This window comes from Oryctolagus cuniculus, chromosome 14, assembly GCF_051225735.1.
Source record: "Oryctolagus cuniculus isolate XC-2025 breed Fujian yellow rabbit chromosome 14, ASM5122573v1, whole genome shotgun sequence".
NCBI classification, from domain to species: Eukaryota; Metazoa; Chordata; class Mammalia; order Lagomorpha; family Leporidae; genus Oryctolagus; species Oryctolagus cuniculus.
In genome coordinates, this window is record NC_142880.1 from 24,894,148 (window position 1) to 24,905,324 (window position 11,177).

At 40.3% G+C, this 11,177-nt stretch overlaps 1 pseudogene; it reads left to right on the plus strand.

Annotated features, from left to right (window-relative positions):
- The first annotated feature begins 5,501 nt into the window (after positions 1-5,501).
- On the plus strand, positions 5,502-5,677 carry LOC127492899 (U2 spliceosomal RNA; annotated as a pseudogene).
- Positions 5,678-11,177: the final 5,500 nt, after the last annotated feature.

The window sequence follows — 11,177 nt, forward strand, 5'->3', positions numbered from 1 at the left end:
TACTTTGTTATTATTTTTTATTTCACCCCATCATGCCCCCTTTTGCCCTGTTTGAAATAACCAGTTGTTTTCTCACTGTTTGTTTTGTACCAAATCCTCACTCCAATTTTTTCACCTTGAGATTTCACCTCCCTTCTTCTTCACAGACTTTTGTGATGTGGGACAGGGACCGGATTCCTGAAAGCCTCCTTCCTCCGCTCAGCTTTTCTGGTGCAACTTCCAGTCTTTTATCTAGGTCTTTTCTCAGTGAAATTCTTCAACCAGGTTAGACAGAACTGCCTTCTCTTGAGAGAAGGGAAGGAACAAACCGAGGGTCTTGGTCGTTGACGGAAAAGGGTTTTAAGCTCCCCAGTGCCCACTCTGAGGAAAGAAGAAAACGGCAGGCTGATGGCTTCTTGTGTCTCCGTGGCTCTGCGGGTCAGAACAGATGTTCTCAGCCAGGCTGACGGCTCAAGTCCCCACCTGATAGCTCTTCTCAGGCCTTACCACACTGCAGCCCTGTGGAGAGGCAGGGTGTGAATTATCTCCCAGAAGAAAGGACAAAGGACTGAGAAAAGCGCCTGATTAGCTGCTCTCAGTCTGCCAGGGTGCATCTCCTGGGCAAGGAAAACAACAGGCCAACAGGGGCTGCCCAGCTCTTATTTTCAAAACAAGATAATTAAGAATGTTTGCTAAACGGTCACTGTGTGGTTGTTCTAAATTGTCTGGGTGCTGCACCTGGAGCCAATTTAAGTACTGCCATACAACAGATTGTTTTGGCAAACTGTGGAATTTAAAGACGAGTATGTTTCTTCTTTAAAATCCCCCAGTGATCTGCTGTTGGCCTCTTGCTTCCTGCAAAAGGGAGCAAATTCTGTTCATGGATGGCTACTCTTCCTCAGTAGGACTGAGAAGATTAGTTGAGATTTTGCCAAGTTCTCTTGAGTTTGATAATTTTCATTTTACAGCAAAGTGTGCCTCCAAGAGAACCAACTTTAATGAAGCTGTTTTTATTTATGTTTTTCTATTTTTTGTTTCAGTTTTTTTTTGTTTTGTTTTTATGCAAAGCAAAGTCTGTAGCACAGAGGCTAAGGTGAGCCTCGGGAAATCCCAGTGAGATTCACAGACTAACTTGAAGCACTTACTGTATTTGGCCTGACCTACTGGAGTAAAGGGAATAGATACAGTTAAAATAAGTATTCTGGAACGCAAATTAGAAAAAAAGAAAAATCACACAAGAAAGCAAACATAAAACCACAATAAATGTGTATGTTAATAGCCCTGAAATTCAAACCCACCTCAGAGAATTTCATCTGGGTGCATCTGACATTTCTGTGCTTCCCACCTGTCACTGTATTTTTGGTGTAGGGGTCACCAGCCAGAAGTTGGAGTCTGTGTGAGATGCACCCTCTCTGAAATCACGCAATGGCTGCTAACTGCACAGCCGACATTCACAATTCAAGTAGAGAACAAGAGCAACAGCTTATGGAAGATAACATAAAGGAAAAGAATTGTCGATTCCCGTACGTAATCTGATCCAGTGGCACTAGTCAGAATTAAAGTTCTGACAACTGAGGATACATTTACACCGAAGACTCAATTTGAGGGACCAGCACTGTGACATAGAAGGTAAAGCCACTGCCTTTTCCTCCTGCATCCCATATGGGCAACAGTTCAGGTCCCAGCTGCTCCGTTTCTGACTCAGCTCCCTGCTAGTGGCCTGGGAAAAGCAGCAGAAGATTGTACAAGTGCTTGGGTCTCTGCACCCATGTGGGAGACCCAAAAGAAGCCCTGGCTCCTGGCTTTGGCCTGGCTCAGTCCCAGCTGTTGCAGCCATATAGAAAATGAACAGCAGATGGAAGATATCTCTCTCTCTCTCTCTGCCTGTCGCTCTGTCGTGAAAAGGATCAATTTGACTACTCTCTGAAAAAAAAAAAAAAAAAAAACCCTATTACTAGTTAATCATTTAACAGAGAGCGAGTGTGTGAGAGATGTCCTAATGGATGGTGTGGTTGAATTTATTTGTTGTTTGAATTATAGACAATTTTAGTCACAAAAAAATCAGAATTGCATAGATCTGAATAGTTACTCACCCAAGCTCTTAGGTCAGTTTCTTACATGTGTTGCTGCCCCCAGCACCTGCTGGACATCGTTGTAAGACATTGTGTTCCAACAAACAGGATCCCGTTAGTACTGAGATGCATTCCAGCGAGTGAGGGGGGAAAGTCAAAAGTCATTTTAGGTTCTGTAATATAATCAGTCACACTTCATAACATTGACACATAATCAACTTTTTTGCTGTTCATTATAATCGACTCTTTAAATGAGAAATTTTTAAAAGACATTTCCAGTAACTAGACCAAGAGCCACCTGTAAAATGAGTATACCTGTTCAGTCTACCAGAAATTGTTCACCAAATAGTTTGCACCAAGCTTATTCTTGAGAAAGAGCTGTGAGCCATATTGCCTGGTCCATTCTGACTATCTCTATGGTCTTAACACTTCAATGTAGAGATTTTGGAAACTACCACAGGGACTGACATTCCTAACAAGATCCCTTAATACCTTAGATGTCTTGGCATCTGAGTACTTACTTTAAAAAACCTGAAATAAATTAAGACCATCTAATCTGTAAATTGGGGTTAGTTTCCAGTCTTTCCTTCCTCAAAGAAAGTCTTAAGAAAGGCTGGAGAAATGACTTCATAGGGTCTCTTCTATCTTCTTTTTCTAGCTTTGAAACACCCTCTTCCAGAAAACAAGAAGTGGATCTACCCACTGAATTCTATTTTTTTTATATATCCCAACAGAGCACTTACTGTTTCTCTGCCAGATACTGGAGTTCAAGTTATTTGCTTCAACCACAAAGAGTCAGCAGTTATAAATTTCTGTAGGTGTTCTTATCACCATTGCACAAATATGTACAATTAAGAAATTTTCTTTAGACTCAACCCTTCTAATATAATGCCCTTCCTCTGCCCCTGGAAGAAAAAAAAAAAAAAAACCAATAAAAACAGGTAAGTTGGATGATTAGCAGATGCAGATAAAAATAACAAGAAAAGTCATGCTTAGCAAGATTCCTTTAAACATAAAGCTTTAGGGAGCTGCTCATTACCTCCAAAACACTGCACTATCAAACAAGTGCAGGAAACTCAATCACTACAGCACCAGCGTCTTAATTGCTTATTGGGTTGTAGAATTTAGATAGAAACTCTGAGACTCTGGAGATGTGAGGTGCAAAGACAGGATCTGGGTGAGTGTAAATAAGACAGAGCAGTTACTCTGCGGAACTTCTGGAAAACTGCTGAACTTCAACATCACCAGCTTCCTTAGCACTAAGCTGCAGAAGGCTTCGTTGCCTCTTACATCACCAGAATGGTGCAAGGCTGTCTTAGTGAAATAGACACTGACTTCCTGAGAGGGAAGACAGTTGTAAAACATAAATGCTTTAAACAAACCCCTTTCCATTAGAAGGGCTGAAACAGGATATAGTCCTGACCGAACCACAGTTCCGGAGAGTAGAGAGCATCCATGTGGCCAGACAGGAAGCAGGTCTACAACCATTCGGAGCTATTTATTGTTTTTGTACAGCATTTAAACCACAAAACGAACACAACTGATTATATACAAGAGGGCAAAGGTTTATGGTTAAAGTCACCTGTAGTGAATAGTGAGCTAAGCTTAATGTATGTGGAAAGGTTCTTCTATTAGTAGGCTGCAGAAATTATTCTCTAAAAAAACCTAGAATTGCATCTTTTTATTTGGCTGTCTTTAGAAATGAATCAAAACTGAGAATTTATTATATGATTTGTTATACTCTAGAAATGAAACATTATATGAATTAATAAACAACTTAGATGTTTTAATTTCCTGTAAGTACTTGAAATAGTTCTATAACATTAAGCATAGGCAATATGTCCAATACTTAAAACATCACATACTTAAGCAAAACGAGAAACAGTTTAGTCTTTGAATATTCCTGGGCACAGTGGGAATAACATCATGATCTTGGCCGCTGCTACTCTTTAGAGACCCATGCTGCTAGGAAACACAAGAAACATGAAGCTTTGCAACCATGTGGGATGACCATTCTAAATCGAGGGAAAAAAGCAGTTCCTAGTTGCAGTGTCTTACAAAGACACCACAACAGCTGGGCAATAAGAGCATGCCCAGAGCTGAGAATGGGTTCCAAAGTCTTACACAAATGATTCTGCCTCTGAAGTCCAGTATTCGCAGGAGAGAATTATGCACCCTGGTTTTCCTGGAAACTCATTTATTCAATTTATAAAATCCACTGGATTTTTTTTTAATGTTCTGTTCAGAATACAGAATTTAAAATTCTTTGTAAATGCAGCCACTCTCTAAAATAGACTTTTCATAACACCAATATGGGAGAAAATAATGGTGTGGACCCAAATGAACCAATTGACTGACATTTTCTACTCCAATTTTTCTGGCTTATGTGTGGACTTCAGCATTTTGGTCCATTTATGAAAGCATTATATATTGATAGGGAGGGAGGGATTTTCACCAAATGAATTAAAGAAGTACATTCAGATAAATTATATTTCCAATTCTTAACATTGCTGGTTTAAAATAATTTAAAGTCTTAAAGTCTAATTTTATAATTTTTTAAAAATATAGTTTTTTAATACAAATTGCATTTAGTTTCTTAGTGCTTTGTATACTACAGTATTGAAAGCATTTCCACTAAACTACTTGGAATTATGTGTTTTTACGTTAATTGGAGAATCCTTTTTATAATTGCATGAAGGAGATGTGTATTCCTCCTCCATATCTAAGCCTCTTTAATGACATTAATGTAAGTGTACGTTTGATTGAGATCTGATATAAATTTCATGTGAAATAAATGAAACTGAGATTAAGGTATCTCCAATTAAACCACTATTTGTAGAACAAAATTTTAACTTGTGTGCTTGTGTTTAGTTGTTGCTTTTATTTTTATATCCTGTTATCAGTTTGAAAATATGAGGGTACTTAAAACAGTTTGTAGAAAATGAACTGAAATATAAAGTTTATTTTGGTGTGAAAGAAACTTGAAACCCATACATAAATTTTTCACAACATATTTTTTCATGAATTTTTTGAAGACCCCTTACATGCAAAGATTACAATTTTTTTCACCAAAACCAACCTTTTTTTTCTTTGGCAGGTAGAGTTCTAGACAGTGAGAGAGAGAGACAGAGAGAAAGGTCTTCCTTCCATTGGTTCACTCCCCAAATGGCTGCCAGGGGCCAGAGCTGTGCCTATCCGAAGCCAGGAGCCAGGTGCCTCTTCCTGGACTCCCATGCTGGTGCAGGGCCCAAGCACTTGGGCCATCCTTCACTGCCCTCCCGGGCTATAGCAGAGAGCTTGACTGGAAGTCCAGAAGAGCTGGACTGCCCTCCCGGGCTATAGCAGAGAGCTGGACTAGAACCCGGTGCCCATATGGAATGCCAGCAGGTGGAGGATCAACCAAGTGAGCCACGGCACAGGCCCCAGTCAACTTGTTTTGAAGTACCCTCAATCACTTCTCGGCCTTTTGGCTAAGATCAAGTGTTGAAATACCCTCATATATGTGAACTCCTAGAAGATTGAAACTATACTTTTCATTTTTGTATCAGTTAGGCCTAGTATTGTGTCTGGCACATGTTAATAGAAATGTTGTAATTCCAGATAGTTACATAATCATCTCCCCCACAATCATTCTTAACACAAGTACTGCTGCTAATGTACAAGATGAAAAATCCTGTTCTTCAATTCAGAAGCTTAGGGATTTCTTGCTTCCTCAGTATTCTAGTCCAACTTTCTGCTTTGCCTTTGAGAAAACTATGTTTTCATTATCCAGTGTCAGGGATTTCTCCCTTACTCTGTCTCTTCTTAAGAAAATGCATGTTAGGCCGGCGCCGCGGCTCACTAGGCTAATCCTCCGCCTAGTGGCGCCGGCACACCGGGTTCTAGTCCCGGTCGGGGCGCCGGATTCTGTCCCGGTTGCCCCTCTTCCAGGCCAGCCCTCTGCTGTGGCCCGGGAGTGCAGTGGAGGATGGCCCAGGTGCTTGGGCCCTGCACCCCATGGGAGACCAGGAAAAGCACCTGGCTCCTGGCTCCTGCTATCGGATCAGCGCGGTGCGCCGGCCGCATCGCGCTGGCCGCGGCGGCCATTGGAGGGTGAACCAACGGCAAAGGAAGACCTTTCTCTCTGTCTCTCTCACTGTCCACTCTGCCTGTCAAAAAAAACAAAACAAAACAAAAAAAAACAAAAAGAAAATGCATGTTGAAAGAGTTTGTTTTATACATTTGATTATTATTTGGAATCGTCTTTCCTTGATTACAGTAAGAATAAAAAGTAAGATAAAGTTGACCGTTTGCAATTCTTCCGATTCAAGTGTAAATATCATGTTTTAAGCACTTTCTTCCATATAAACACTAGGTGGAGCCATTTACTTAAGCTAGCTGTAGGAAACTAGCTTGTGAGCCTGTACCAAGCTACTCTTCAAAGGAGCTACAGCATTTTGTAAACCCACCAACAACACAGGAAAGTTCAAGCTACTTCACATTCTTTTGGCATTTTGCTACTCTTTGATTTTAGTCTTTTTAATACCTGTAGACTAGTATATCGTTGTAGTTTAAATTTGCATTTCTGTAATGACTAAGGATGTCAAACATTTTTGCGTGTGCTCGTTTGTCTGTTTTGAATCTTCTAGGTTGAAATGTCTATTTAAATAGCTTGCTTAAAAAAATAAAATAAAATAAAAATAAATAGCTTGCTTAATATTTATTGGGTTGATTTTTTTTTTTTTTTGACAGGCAGAGTGGACAGTAAGAGAGAGAGACAGAGAGAAAGGTCTTCCTTTGCAGTTGGTTCACCCTCCAATGGCCGCCGCTGCCGGCGTGCTGTGGCCAGCGCACCGCGCTGATCCGATGGCAGGAGCCAGGTGCTTTTCCTGGTCTCCCATGGGGTGCAGGGCCCAAGCACCTGGGCCATGCTCCACTGCACTCCCTGGCCACAGCAGAGAGCTGGCCTGGAAGAAGGGCAACCGGGACAGAATCCGGCGCCCTGACCAGGACTAGAACCCGGTGTGCCAGCGCCGCAAGGCGGAGGATTAGCCTAGTGAGCCGCGGCGCTGGCCTATTGGGTTGATTCTTGAAGTCAAAAAATTCCACTCCTTAACATTTATTCAAGATAAATAAAAACTTATCTCCACACAAAGATCCATATGAAAATGTCATGGCAGAATTGGATACTTTCATTCATATGTTTGAGAAAATATTTTACTATCAAATATGAAAAATCACTAAAGTATTTTATTGGACATAGGAGCATTCTAAGTTATATGTGTATGTTTGTGTGTGTGTATGTATATTTAACGTAAGATTTTTAAAGTCAGATCAAAGTTTCTCAACTTGGAAATCATATAATAATAAATCAAATTCTAATTATATTATAGTTCAATATCTATAACTAAAATGAATCTCACCTTTAAATTTATTTTTTAGAATCTACATGTGTATTTCAATTGGAGTAGTTTGGCTTGGGGTTTCTATAGGGATGACATCCATTATATCTAGAAAAACCATGCCTGTTGTCATTTTTAAAAATATGTACAGTGTGGGCACTTTAGCAATTAAGATATCACTTAGGATACATATATCTGTATTGGAGTACCCAGACTCAGGTCTCTGCTCCAATCTGATTCCAGCTTCCTGCAGATGTTGATCCTGGGAGGCAGCAGTAATGGCTCATATAATTGGGTTTCCACTGCCCATGTGGGAGAAGTTGATTTAGTTCTCAGCTCATGGCTTCAACCTGATCCAGGCCAGGCTGTTGTGAGAATTTCATAAGTAAACCAGTGGATTGGCACTTTCTCTTTCTCTCTCTCTCTCTCTCTCTGCTTTTCAAATAAATTAATTTTTAAAATAAAATGAGATATATACAGTAAAATCTAATATATAATTCATGTAAAGAGAAAATTCAGAGTTTTGGACCTATGAGATAACCAAATCAGTAGTTAGCAGAAAAGCTTCAACAAGTGACAAAATATGAAAATATTTTGGAGTGAATTTGGCCTTGTGAATTGTAACAAAATTAGTCTTCAGCTTCATAGAAGAATATACAATGATTGGATTATGAAGTAGGATCATAACTGTAAAGTAAAAGAATACTTAGGTTACCTATGAGTCAATCTGATCAGCTTCTAATTAGAGTATTCTGTCTTGCCATTGGCTCTACATCTTGAGAAGAAGGCCTAGAGTACCACATTAGTCATAATTTTCTGTCCGATAAAAATGGGCATTTTTATATTTGGAGATCCTGATAACTCAGCTATTAAACTCCATCAATCACCAGCTGGCTCCTCTATTGTGTTCAAGACCGTTCTGAGGCATAAATTGCCATACAAAATAATAATTTTAAAAAACCTATTGTTTGAAAAAAACAGATTCTGAGGGTAGTGTTTGATATTTCTTCTGACCCCAGGAGGGCTCCTCATAATTTTCTTACTCAGTTTTTCCTGCAAACATCCCAGCCCAAAGACTAAGCAATATCAACTGCATTTCACAGTAAACTCCAGTGTTCCTGAGAACCCTCCTAGCCTTGACCTCCATCCCAGTCTGGTGCAAATGAAGTCCATTCCTTTGGAAAGAGATCAGAATATCTTTTTTTTTGTATGTATCTCATAAATACAACATTAGGAACATAATAATTCTTCCCACCCACTCTTCCTACCTTCTTTCTCCTCCCGCTCCTGTTTGATCTGGGAAAGAAAAGAAACAGAAGGAAAGAAAGAGTGGAATGAAAAAACGGAAGTGTTCCTCAACAGTCTAGACAAGGGCTGTTCTTTTTTATGGCTTCTCGAAGGTGATTTCGCTTTTTTTTCTTGTGTCCTGATTTCTTCCCCCTGATAAATGCTCTGAGCAAAGGCTCTAGATCTAAGGGTGGAGATAATGTTGGACCACCTGCTCCAGGGTAGCATTCATTTGCAAGGGAAAAGATGCAGCAGCCGGAGATCAATCAGCTGGCCTCTCAGCAGGAAACCACTGCTTCACCATCTGGACCAAATGCACTCAGAACATGGGTATTAACAGTGCACCCCAACCAAAGGAAAGCCACCAGTCCATAGGTAGGCAGTAGGCCTAGGAAGGGAGTCTCACTTCTATTACCAACCACCTGGAAGTTGGCTTCAACAACAGGTAGCTGGGGCCAATGAGAAATACTAACAGGTAATAATGCCTTCTGACCGGGGACTGGTGCAAAGGAGAGCAGTGTATTTTGGACTGCAATAGTCTGGAGTGGAGTCTCCAACTTGACCTGGGAGGGGAGCAGGGGAGAGGAGTCTTGATTCAAATATCACAGACTATCAATTTTCTTAACAAACTTCCATAGATTTCCTTGAATAGATGTTTCTTAATTTGCAAAATACACTTAAGGTCATCTCCAGAAGTTTTAGATATTTGCTTTTTAAATAATTTTCACTAATTCTACTGAGGAAGAGGTCAGTGGTCTTTTGATACTATCATGCCTGAGACTGATCCAAATTGCTGGTTCTTTTTCTGCACCTGCTATTCCATCGACATTGATGTTGAGAGAAATGTAGTGTCTTCACGATTCATGAGAGGGAAGATGCAATTTCATAGCATGATGAAAGTCTCTATGAAGAACAAAGGAACAGCAGTTGGATCCATTTACCCTGCAAGACTAGCTTCTCCATGGATAGTTCTTTTTTCCTTGTTTCCATAAATTTATTACCCATATTCAAGTCAGCTAAAAAATAAAATTGATCTCAAATAAAACAAAGAACAATAGATGGGATTTGGCAAAGGAAATTAGAGGGAAAATAAAACTAAGTCCTCTGCCTTGTCCTATCCCCTATGCCGTACGAGTTTCTGAGTAGGACAGAGAAGCCAGTGGCTTAGTTTAACTCATATATCACCTCCGTTGGGCAGGATTGATACTAAGCAGAAATATTTTTAAATAAAATGACTTCAGCTAAAGAGTTTGTGGACACTAAGATTGGGTCAGAGACTCAGAGGAATTGTTGGAGGTCTATCACAGGACACACAACGTGGTTTGTACATGTTGAATGGGTCTTCCTCAGTCTACCCTTGACAGGTCTTCCGCACCTGGAATATTAGCTTTGAACAAACTAGTAAGCAGTTGTGACCAGTGCTTTCTTTATTATGACAGTGACTCCTCCTACTTGGTGCCTGGTTCCAGTTCTTTCTTCTGTGAAGAAGCATAGCCATGAGTATTTATGATTCTGCCTTACCTGATTGTAGAGGTCAATTATATATATAAATTTGACTGAGCTAAGGGGCGCCCAGATACTGCATAAAATGTATTTTCTGGGTATGTCTAAGAGGGTGTTTCTGAAAGAGGTTAGCATTGGCATCAGTACACTGAGTAAAGAAACCACCCTTACCAATGTGCCTGCACATCATCTGATCCATTGAGGACCCAAAGAGAACAAAAAGGTGGAGGAAGGACAGATCAGCTCTATGTGAGCTGGAACACCCAGTCATTTCCCTTGGACGCAGTGCCCCTGGTTTTCAGCCCTTCATATTACTCTGAGACTTACACCATGGGCCCGTCCCCTGGTTCTCAGGCCTTCAGATAAGGGCTGAATTTCACTGCTGGCTCTCCTGGTTCATGCAGACAGCAGATCATGGAATGCCAGAGTTTCACACCCGTATGAGGCAGTTCTATTTTTTAAAAAAGCTTTTATTTAATGAATGCATTTTTCATAGATAAAACTTTAGGAATATAGTGATTCTTTCCCCTATACCCGCCCTCCCACCCCAACTCCCATCCCACCTCCTACTCCCTCTCCCCTCCCATTCTTCATTATGGTTCATTTTTACTTTAACTTCATATACAGAGGACTAACTCCATGCTAAGTAAAGATTTCAACAGTTTGCACTCACACACACACACATACAACATATAAAGTACAGTTTGAGAACAAGTTTTGCAGTTAATTTTCATAGTACAACTCACTAAGGACAGAGATCCTACATGGGGAGTAAGTGCACAGTGACTTCTGTTGTTCATTTAACAATTAACACTCTTATTTATGATGTCACTGATCACTCAACGCTCTTGCCATGAGCTGCCAAGGCTATGGAAGCCTTTTGTGACCACAGACTCCATCAGTATTTGGACAAGGCCATCAGCAAAGTGGAAGTTCTCTCCTCCCTTCAGAGAAA